The sequence below is a fragment of the Nannospalax galili genome, unplaced genomic scaffold (genome assembly GCF_000622305.1).
Source record: "Nannospalax galili isolate Female #2095 unplaced genomic scaffold, S.galili_v1.0 scaffold553, whole genome shotgun sequence".
NCBI lineage: Eukaryota > Metazoa > Chordata > Mammalia > Rodentia > Spalacidae > Nannospalax > Nannospalax galili.
Window position 1 is genome coordinate 3,420,676 of NW_008336313.1, and position 10,762 is coordinate 3,431,437.

Below are 10,762 nucleotides of genomic sequence, written 5' to 3' on the forward strand. Positions count from 1 at the left end.
GGGGTGTCCTTGGGCCCCCCCTCTTGGGCTTGTGGAACAAAGAAGTTGTGTTCAGCTAGGATGGCTAGCTGAATGGCTAGCTGACAACCAGGGTGCAAGGACAGCAGAGACATCCTGGCCGAAGAAGTGGGCTTTGTCTGGCTCACTGCAGCTCTGGCACTCCACCAGGCTAGAGATAGGGATGTGACTATCAACAGTGGGGCTGGAGTGAGACATTTGTCTCAGGCACCTTCTGGTTTCTATCAGAGATGACATTTATTTTACCAAAATCAGATCGAATTGGATCAAAGACCTTAATGTAAGACTTGAAATTTTGTGGCTACTAAAGGAAAACTTTGCAAGATTACCATGACTTTCTGACAGTTCAGAAAATGAGAACAAGATCTGATAAATGTAATGCATTAAACTGAAAGAGCACATCAAAAGAAATAACCAAGGGCTGGGGTGCCGGATCAATCAACGAATTGCCTGCCACATAAGCACGAGAACCAGAGTTCAGATCCCCCAAATCCACGTAAAACCTGAGTGGGTGTGGTGGCCCTGCCTATAGTCCCAGGTCTTAGGAGGCATAGACAGGGACTTCGTAAAGCAAGCTGGCTAGCCAGACTAGCAAAAACAAGACCTGCTGGTTCAATGTATAAGCTGAAAAGTGACCAAAGTAGGTACACAATGTCAACCGCAGGCCGCCTCTAAACACATGTGCACAGGTATATGCATATTCGCACACAGGCATACACACACACACACACACACACACACACACACACACACACACATACAGGCCAGGCACATTGGCACATGTTCTTAATGTCAGATCTGGAGAGATGGAGACGGGGATCACTTGGGCTTGCTGGTCATCTAGTTCAGCTGAATCAATGAGCTCCAGGCTCAGTGAGAGGTCCTGTTTCAAAAAATAAGATGGCGAGTGATAGAGGAAGGTACTCAAGGTGAACCTCTTGCCTCTACATGAATACACATACACACGCACATGCACCTGTGAACACACATACACATACACCCAAAAACCTGTGAACACACATGCACATACACCCAAAGAAACAGCTAAAAGAGTAAAAAGATAACTTCAGAATGGGAAAATGCCTTTGACAAAGAAGTAATATCCAGGCTATGTAAAGAGCTCTATAAATTAAGCAACCGAAGATTAAAGAATCCAATAAGAAATGAGCAAAAGAACTGAACAGTTTTTCAAACGAAGTAGTAAAAAGGGTCAATAAACACACATTTTTTAAATTGAATTACTATGTATTTCATACAGAACATCTCAGTCCATCTTAATCATCTTTATACCCCCTTCCTCACAGACACCCTCACATAGCCCCCACCCCACTGAAATTCATACACTCTGTCATTTGTCTTAAGGCCTATTGTGTCAAGTTAGTGTCCCCAGACATCCCTCAGTGGAAGTTCATCTACGGAGGTCTCGTCATCCTGTCTAGAGTTCCTCGCTTTAGGAAGATCAGCTCTTTCTCACCCAACAATAATCAGTTGCAAATATTTCTTCAGCTAAGATTGGGGTCAGCTGTCCATTTCCCCAGGTCTATGCTAGGTTTCTATTGTTTGAGTTTGCATGGGTCCTGTGCATGCTGACACCATTGCTGAAGTAGGTTCACATGAGCAGGGTCCCAGAAGCTTTTAGGACTCTATTTCCATATGATCATGTACCTCCTCCCTGGCTCTTACAGTCTTTCTTCCCTCTCTTCCTCAATGGTACCTGAGCCTTAGTGGGTGTGGTTTAATATAGAAGTCCTGACCAAGGACCAGAATTCTAGACTCTTAGTCTCTACACTTTGGCCAGTTGTGACCCTCTGTGTTCCTGGATCTCTGTTGCATGAGGGAGCTTCATTAATGAGAACTGAAATGTTCATCATTGTCTTCTTTACCCTTTATTCTATGCCCCATGAGCACTGGTGTAGAGATTGCATGGTAGATGTGCTACTTAGACTTGAGCAATTCATAGACACTGTTTGTGTGTGACCAGTTGTGATACTCTATAATATGAAGTCTCCATCTGGTGCAAAAGAAGCTTCTTTGATGAGTGGTGACTGGGATATTTGCCTGTAAATATAAGGATTAGTATATTTTCACATAGTGAGAAATTACTTTAGTGTAGGGATGTAATTACATTAGTGTAGTGACAGTTTTAGGGTTTTCTCAAAGATCTGTGACCTCTCCAGCCATGTGTATTTGGCTATGTTTACAGTACCACACAAGAGTTTCCCATCATTGAGTGAGTTTTTAGTCCAATTAGGAAGCTGTTGATTGCCCTCAAGATAAAAGTGCACCAATGTCCTCTGATGTGCAGGACATTGATGTGGTTATTTGGTCTTAAAGCTGGTGTTGCACCATTGATTGATGTTCTCCCTTAGCACTTTGCATAGTGCTTTCCAAAGCTATGAGAGCTAGCCTTCAGGGGAAGTGGCTTCCAGGTCAGTTCCAGCTCCATTGCTGTAAATCCTGTATCTGAAGTATGATCTGTCTTCAGCAGTAGGGTCTTAGCTTCAAGTTCTGGGAGGCAATCAAGGTCTGTGGCAATAGCCTGTGTAATTTTGACAGTCTCTTGGACTCTCCAGGCCAACAACTCAAGGGAAGATTTCTCCTGTCTGTACTTCCTGTTATGTATCCTTCAGCTATACACATGGACTCATCTAGAGATACTGTATGTGTAATTTATTTTTAGGTTATGGGACTAATATGATTTTCTCTGGTTTCTGGATAGGCATTATTTTTCTCTCCTCTCTCCCTGTCTAACCTTTGCACCATGACTTCCCCATTTAAAGTGTCCCCTTTTTTCCCATTTCTCCCTTGATAATTCCTGTCTGCTGTGGTCCCACTTCTCTTGAGCACCTTCTTTCCCTTTATTCCCAAAGTTCCTTGTATAACGCTCCCACCCCACTCCCATTTATATATCCCATTTTACTCATTTTCCCCTTAGTAACACCTGTCTCCTAATGTCTGTCTTTCTCAGGTTCCTTCTTTCCCTTTACCTCCTTGGTTCCTTTCCACTGTCCAGGTTCCTGCAGTTACATCAGGATACATACTCACATATAAGGATTTGGTGCTAGGATTCACCTATGAGGGAGAACATACATCATTTGTTTTTCTGAGTCTGTGTTGCTTCACTTAGTATAACCGTTCCTTCCATTTACCTAAAAATTTCTTGTTTTCATCTTTCTTTACTGCTGAGTAGAACTCCATTGTATAAATGAACCACATTTTCATTATCCACTCATCAGGTGAGGACACTTGGTTGCTTCCATCTCCTAGATATTGTGAAAAAAGCATCAACAAACATGGACGTACAAGTATCTCTGCAATAGGATGAGTCCTTTGGGTATATGCCAAGAAGTGGTATAACCAAGTCAAATGGTAGGTTAATTTTCAGCTTTTTAAGAGTTCTCCATACTGCTTTGCATAGTGGTTACATGAATTTGCAATCCCACCAGCAGTGAATGAGTATATTGGCCTTTCATTTAATTCTAGGAATACTTTTATTTCTTTATTGGTTTCTCCTTTGACCCACTCATCTTTCAGGGGTGTATTGTTTAATCTCCATGAGTTCATGTAGTTACTGGGGTTTCTCCTGCTGTTGATTTTAAGCTTTATTGTATTGTGGTCTGATGGAATTATTTCAATTTTTTTGTATTTGTTGAGGTTTGTTTGTTCCCCTAGTATGTGGTCAATTTTGGAGAACGTTCCATAGGGTGTTAAATAGAAAGTTTATTGTTTGGTGCTTGGGTGGAATATTTGGTAGATGTCTGTTAGGTCCATTTGAAATATGGTATTGTTTAATTCAGACATCTCTCTGTTTAGTCTTTGTCTGGTTGACCTGTCTAATGGAAACAGTGGGGTATTGAAGTCCCCAACTATTAATGAGTTGGGATTAATCTATGTCTTTTTTAATAAATAATTTATTGATACTTTCATACATGCATATAAGGTGTTTTGATCAAATCCATGCCCACGCCCTCCCCTCCAACTCCTCCCATATCTCTCCATCACTTTTTTCTTATAACTTCATGTACTCTTTCTTCTTCTCTGATTTATTTATTTTTATGGGGCTTTTGGCTACTCTAACATTCCCCCCTCTGAAGAGGTAACCCTAAAATCTTTTAAGGATTAGATACAAGCTCTCGGATACTTTTGACATTGTTGGCCGACTGGTACACAATCTTCTCAAACCTGTCCCCAGTCTTCCCCATGTCCAGGTACTTTGTGTTGAGCTCCTCACACTTGTCTCTCAGTTCCAGGTTCTCCTGCTGTGCTGCATTCACAGCTGCATCCGGGTCTTTCCAGTTGAACTGAAGCACATCCACAATCGGTCCAGCAGGGAGGAGACCTCCAGGCTCAATGAAACACAGAGGTGGGCCTGGCACAGGAACATCCAAAGCTCCCAAGCAATCCAATTCCACAAGCTGGGCTTCCAGCAGATTTCTGCAGCAGTCTCATCTCCATCCTGTGTACCGTTTGTTACCAGGATCACTGGCACTGGCCTCAGAGGGCTGTCTTTCAGAAGGGGGTCGAATTTCAAGTACAAAGACTGCTTCCTCCAGGCTGATTCTTTAAACAAGGAAGTTCCAAACTGCTCCAGATAATCCACTTCCACACTGGTACCTAGAACTTCTGCTGGGTCTCTGAAGCTCTCCTTCAGGTCCAAGGTAGGCTCTGGTCCCTGTTGAGACGGCTCAGGCACTGGCTCGGTAGAAGGGGCCATCAGCTCACTGCCCAGACAACTTGTAAGAGCTGAAGTGCCAGAGGAATTCAAGATTCCCTCCTGAATCTTCCCTCTGCTCTTGGCTCTTCGCTGCCATCTCTACCAAATGTGTATCATCCCTTGGGGCTAAAGGCAGCTGATGGCTTGGAGAGTTCTCCATGTCTGTAGGTCTAGAACTTTGGGGCTCAGGCACAGCAGCCAACCTGCTCTTGGGGCTTTCCAGGAGCTGAGCCTTTTTGCCCTTAGGCTTAGAGTCACCTCCAAATGGATTGAAGTTTAGGTCATCCAGCTTGTCCCAGTCAAGATAGTAAGAGCCACAGGAAGCAGGTTGTAGACACTCATCTTTCTCTCTGGTCCTATCACTTTCTTCTGCCTCTTTGGGGGCCTGTTCCTGCCTGGCATCTTATTCCTTCGGAAGAGGCTGGAGGCCAGAGAGAGCCAGTGTCCTCGGTGGAGACACCCTTTTGGTGGAATCATCAGAGAAGTAAAATTCTAGCCTTATGGAGTCATTCCTTGAATGGATAACCATTTGGCCAGTGGCTTCTTCCTGAGGACTTGGGTCTGTGGTCCCTTTAGCCTGTAGAGGGCCAGCTGGGACTGAGTTCTCAGAACCAGATGAACACACATGGGGAGGGCTCTGGGTGTCCATTGATGGCTCAAGGATATCTACAACCTCGGGGCAGGCTGGGGCCTCACCAGCCAGGTCTGTGGGGGATGTTGTTCCATGAGGGCTTTCAGGGCTTGGACCAGATGAAGCAGCAGTTGTACCCAAGGCAGCTAGGAATGAGGTTTCTCCAAAGGTTCCAGGAGAAGCCTCCTCCTCTGTGTGCCGGGGTCTTCTAGGATCTCTCCTTGCTTTTATCTAAGGAATAAGAACTAATGCCTTCCTTCAAGGCTTGACCAGGACTGCCAGACCATTGTCCTGGAGAGGCCACCAGATTTTTAGGACTTCCTGGGCTCTGGGAAGAACTTGAGTGACTGGGGCTGAGCCATGCTTATTGGAGTCATTGCTTTCAAAGACTGAGTTTTCATTTCCTGGAGAAGTATCAATGCTTGCTTGCTTCTGGAGAGCTCCATTGGTAGCTGTTTTGTCTACATCCCTGGTGAACTGTTGGTTCTCTTTCTGTAACCAGATGTAGGGATAGTTTTCTAATCCAACACTATTGTCCAGAGCAAAAGGAGCCTCAAGTTTGCTGGTCATACTAGGACTTAAGATCCTGTGTGTCTGTGGATCCCAAAGAGGAGTCTGAAAAGTCACCTTTGCCACTTTGTCCTGGTTCTTGGGGGGAACATTTTCTTTCTGTGATGGATGAAGAACAGAGAATCATCTGGTAAGTTCTGGTTGTGAAAACAGGAAGTCACAGTTTCTGCACTTTTTTCACTGGGGACATTTTCGTCATTTAAGATATGTAGACTCATCCTGCCAGCTGTCGCAGGGCCCTGAGCACGCGCTACCGCCCACTCCGACAGAGCAGTGCTGCACCGCTCTGTGCCTGGCACCAGAGCTGCAGTCGAGCCGACCTAGTTGACCTAGTCGCAGTACCGGGCTCGCAGTCCGTGCCCCTGATGTGTGTCTTAAAGTCCTGTAGTACTGTTTATATGAAGTTGAGTGTACCAGAGTTTGGTTAGTGTCATTTGCTTGGAATATTTTTTTTCCATCTTAAGGTGGTGCCTATTTTTGAAGGTGAGATGGGTTTCTTGCAGACAACAAAGGGATGGGTTTTGTTTCTTAATCCGTTCAACTAGCCTGTGTCTTTTGACTGGGGAGTTAGTACACTGATATTTAAGGTTATTACTGAAAGATGTGCCGTTGGTTTCCCTCATTTAAATTTCTGTTTTCATTCTCGGCCCCCCACCCAGGGGAATTCGACATCCTTTGTTTCCAAGACATAAAAACAGGAGATAATAAAAGCATTGAGTCAAAAGCATACACAGAGGGGGCTGGAGAAACGTCTCAGCTAGTAAGAGCACTAGCTGTTCTCACAGAAAACCTGGGTTCAAATCCCAGCTCCCACATGATGGTTAACAACCATCTATAACTCCAATTCCAGGAGAATTCAATATCCTCTTCTGACCTGGTGGGCATTACACAACATGAATGCACTTACATACATGCAGGCAATACATTCATACACATAAAATTAAAATTTAGTTTTTTTTAACCAAAGTATTTTTATTTTATTTTAACTTTAAAAAAATTATTGAAAATTTCATATATACATATAAGGTGTTTTAATCAAATCCATGCCCACTCCCTCCTCTCCAACTCTTCCCATATCTCCCCATCATTTTTTCCTGAACAACTTCATGTACTCTTTCTTTTTTTTATGGAAACTTTTGCTATTCTAACATTCCCCCCTCTGAAGAGGTAACCCTAAAATCTTTTAGAGATTAGATAAGAGCTCCTAAATACTTTTGACATTTTTGGCCTTTGGAACAGAGTATGTTGTCAAGAGGCCCAAGGACATTTTGATTTTTAGCCAAGAAACTGGCTACTTTTCTTTGGGGTCTTTTTTACCCTAACTGTCTAGCCAATTCCTATCTCCCATTCTTACCACACCATCTCCTGAAGAGGTTACACAAATTGCTAATACGGAATTGGGACACAGATGTCTCTGGCTTCTTCCATGCTGAACAGGGATGCAGGGTGAGGCAACTGGGGTACCTCTTCAGTGGGTCTATCTAAGACTCCAAAATTGCATAACTCTTAACTGTAGGGAGAAAAGAAAGTCCTTGACTAGGAGATGTGAAGGAGAAGTAAAGGCAAGAGTAGTTAGCATTACAAATTCTAGACAGGGAGCCAGAAAAAAGTCAAAACAGGGCAAATTTCAAATGTTCATATGAGTCCATTGGAGTTCCTTGACAAGGGCTTCCAAAAGCACCCCTCTATTGGGTTTCTCCTCATTTTTCTTTTGTCTGCCAAGGCTGGACTTGAGAGTGGTGGATTCAGAATTTGTTTTCAGCAACTTAGATAGCTGTTGGAGTAGTTAGAATCAGTGTCATTTCCCCTCATAAGAGCTTCACCACATGGAAGCAGGATCCAGGCGCTCTCAGGCAGTCCCCTGAGTTCTCAGCTCCTATGCTAGAGGGAGACCAGAACAGTCACTCTCTGGCGGTCTGCTGAGATCTCAGCCCCTACTGTGGAGGTCAGATCAGGCACTCCCTGTTTGCGTCCTTGGTCTAACTTTGTGTGTCCATGGTTATACCTTCATTTAGTTTCTGTCTATTGCCCCTCGGCTATAGTTGTTTCTTTCTTCAGCTCTTTGTATGTTTCAAGAATTCTCTGAAAGGCTGGTTTTGTGGACATGAATTCTTTCAGCCTATTCACGTCATGGGAGATTTTTCTTTCCCCTTCAACTATAATAGACATTTTTGTTGGGTAAAGTAATCTGGATTTGGCATCTGTGGTCATTTAGAACTGGGAATACTTTGGTTCAGGCTCTTCTGGCTTTCATAGTTTGGACTGAAAAGTCAGCTCTCATTCTGATGGGGTTTCCTTATATGTGACCTGTTTTCCTTTTACAGCTTTCAGGATGCTCTTTGTTCTGTATGTTTGGTGTTTTTACTATGATGTGCCATGGAGAGTTTCTTTTCTGGTCCTGTCTATTTGGTGTTCTATGTGCTTCTTGTATTTGCATGAGTGTGTCTTTCCTTAATTTTGGGAAATTTTCTTCTATAATCCTATTCACAATCTGGTCAATATCATTATCTTGAGATTTTTCTCCTTCCTCTATGATAGTGATGTATAAATTTGGTCTTTTCATGGTGTCTCACATTTCTTGCATATTTCACTCCTGTTTTTAAATTTTTTCATAATCTTTACTTGAGTGGTTCAATTCTTCAACTTTATCATTCAGTCTTGATATTCTGTTTTCCATTTCATTCATTCTATTGGTGAGGCTTTCTGTTGTTTTTAATTGGCTTATTGCGTGCTTCACTTCCTTCTTCATTTCAGCCTGAGTTTTCTTCAATATTTCTTTCTTTTGTGAATTCAGTCAGAAGTTTATCCCTATCTTCTTTTAGTTCTTTGATTTGTTTGTGTGTTCTTTAAATTCGTTGAATTCTTTGATCATGTTTATGATTGTCCTTTTAAATTCTATGTCCTGGGTTATCTCTAGGGGTGTTCTCATTGTAAAACTTTTCTATAGGATTGTTGATGTTTGATAGGGACATATTATTTGGGTTTTTCATATTATTTTTCCATTATGATTTTGAAATGTGGATTTCTTTTGTTTGTGATTCTGGTGTGAGACTCAAGCCTTCCTTTGTTGAGCTGAAGTTTGTTTTTGTTTGCATACTTCATGTGTCTTATTGTTAATCTAGGCTTCAGGTTCTCTCTCTTGATTTTATATTGGAGGGATCAGATGGCTCTAGATCAGAAGTTCTGGCAGAGCCCCAAGCCAGGTGAGAATCAGATGCTCTCACGCTTCCTCCTAAGGTCTGGGTGCCTCTAGTCAGCAGTCACAGCATTGTTTGGGAAGCTTGTTAGGCAGAGACTGGATTCAAACCATCTCAGGCAGTCTGCCAAAGTCTGGGCCCCTACTAAAGATGAAGGAAGCCTAGCCCTGCAGCAGTGGGAGGGGCAGCAGATGGCCCAAATGTAGGGGGATGGGCATAGCATGTTTGTAGAGCTCACCAAAGTGCAAAGCTAAGAGGGCAGTCCAGAGATCTGGGGTACTAAGAGCAAAAGGGGTCTGTGGCCAAGGATAGAAGGAGAACAGGATGTTGGGTCCAGGAGATTGAAGCTGCTCAGGCTGTAGAGGAGTCCAGGCACTGTGGGCAGGATCAGACTTACCAGGGAAGAAGGCTGATCTGGGGAATTCAAGGAAAGTTGGGAGTGGGGACAATCTGTGAAGGCTCTAACAAACTAGACTGAAAATTTTAGCTGGGCCAAGTGTGGAGATCATGACTCAATGGGTGGTTCTAGACTAAGAGGGTAGTCCAGAGATCCAGGGTGCTGAGAGCTAAAGCGGGCCTGTGCCCAAGACTAGAAGGGGAGCAGGATGTGTTTAAACACACTTTTTAAATCTACTCAACATCTTTAGCTAGAAAAAAAAAAAAAAAAAAAAAAAAAACACTGAGATTCTAAACTACCAGTCAGAATGGTTCAAATCAAGATATAAAAATCAACAAATGTTGGCAAAAAGATAGAGCAAAACACCATTCTTCATAATCTGTTGTTGGGAACGTAAATTAGTCTAGTTACTATGGAAACCAGTATGATAGTTCCTCAAAACACTAAAGTAGAACTGCCATGTGACCGGCTATACCACCTCTGGATATCTACCCAAATAACCAGTCAGCTTACTAGTGAGATGCCTCCCTAGTCATGTTTGACACTGCTCACAATAGCCACATTATGGAATCCATCAGGTGGCCATCAGCACATGAATGAATGAAGAAATATGATGTATATGCATAATGGAGTTTCGTTACCATGAAGAACAAACCGTGGTCATCTGCCGGAAAATGAATGAAACTGGAGGTCATCATGTAAACAAAATGAGGCACAGTCACAAAGAATACATGGAATTTAGGAGCAGAAAAGGACATCAAAGCACAAGGATTCAGGGATGCCAAAGGGAAAGGGAGGGAGGGAGGCTGTGGGATAAGACGTGATAGATAGTGTGAATATTATCAGGGTTTGTTATATGCATTAAGAAAATATGAGACTCATTTGTATAATTATATACACTAAGAAATAAAATTATAGATAAGAAAACTTTTGTAACACAAAAAATTACAATTAAAATTTTCTTAAATGCCATCATACTGAGAAAGTAACTAAATAAGTTCCTTATTTCTTTCTAGAATTTTGTAAAGCCTAGGTTTTAAGTCAATATATTCATTTCTTAAAGACTACAGGGCAGCAAGATAGCTCAGTGGGTAAAGCTGCTTGCCACCAAGCTCTGATGACCTGAGGTCGATCCCCAGGACATAACATCACGGAGGGAGAGAACCTTCTCCACAAGTTGTTCTCTGGCCTTCACACCCACCATGGCACATGTGCACCCATACACATACATATAC

At 42.7% G+C, this 10,762-nt stretch overlaps 1 pseudogene; it reads right to left on the reverse strand.

The window, feature by feature from the left end:
* Positions 1 to 4,130: 4,130 nt before the first annotated feature.
* LOC103732500 lies at positions 4,131 to 6,151 on the reverse strand (annotated as a pseudogene).
* Positions 6,152 to 10,762: the final 4,611 nt, after the last annotated feature.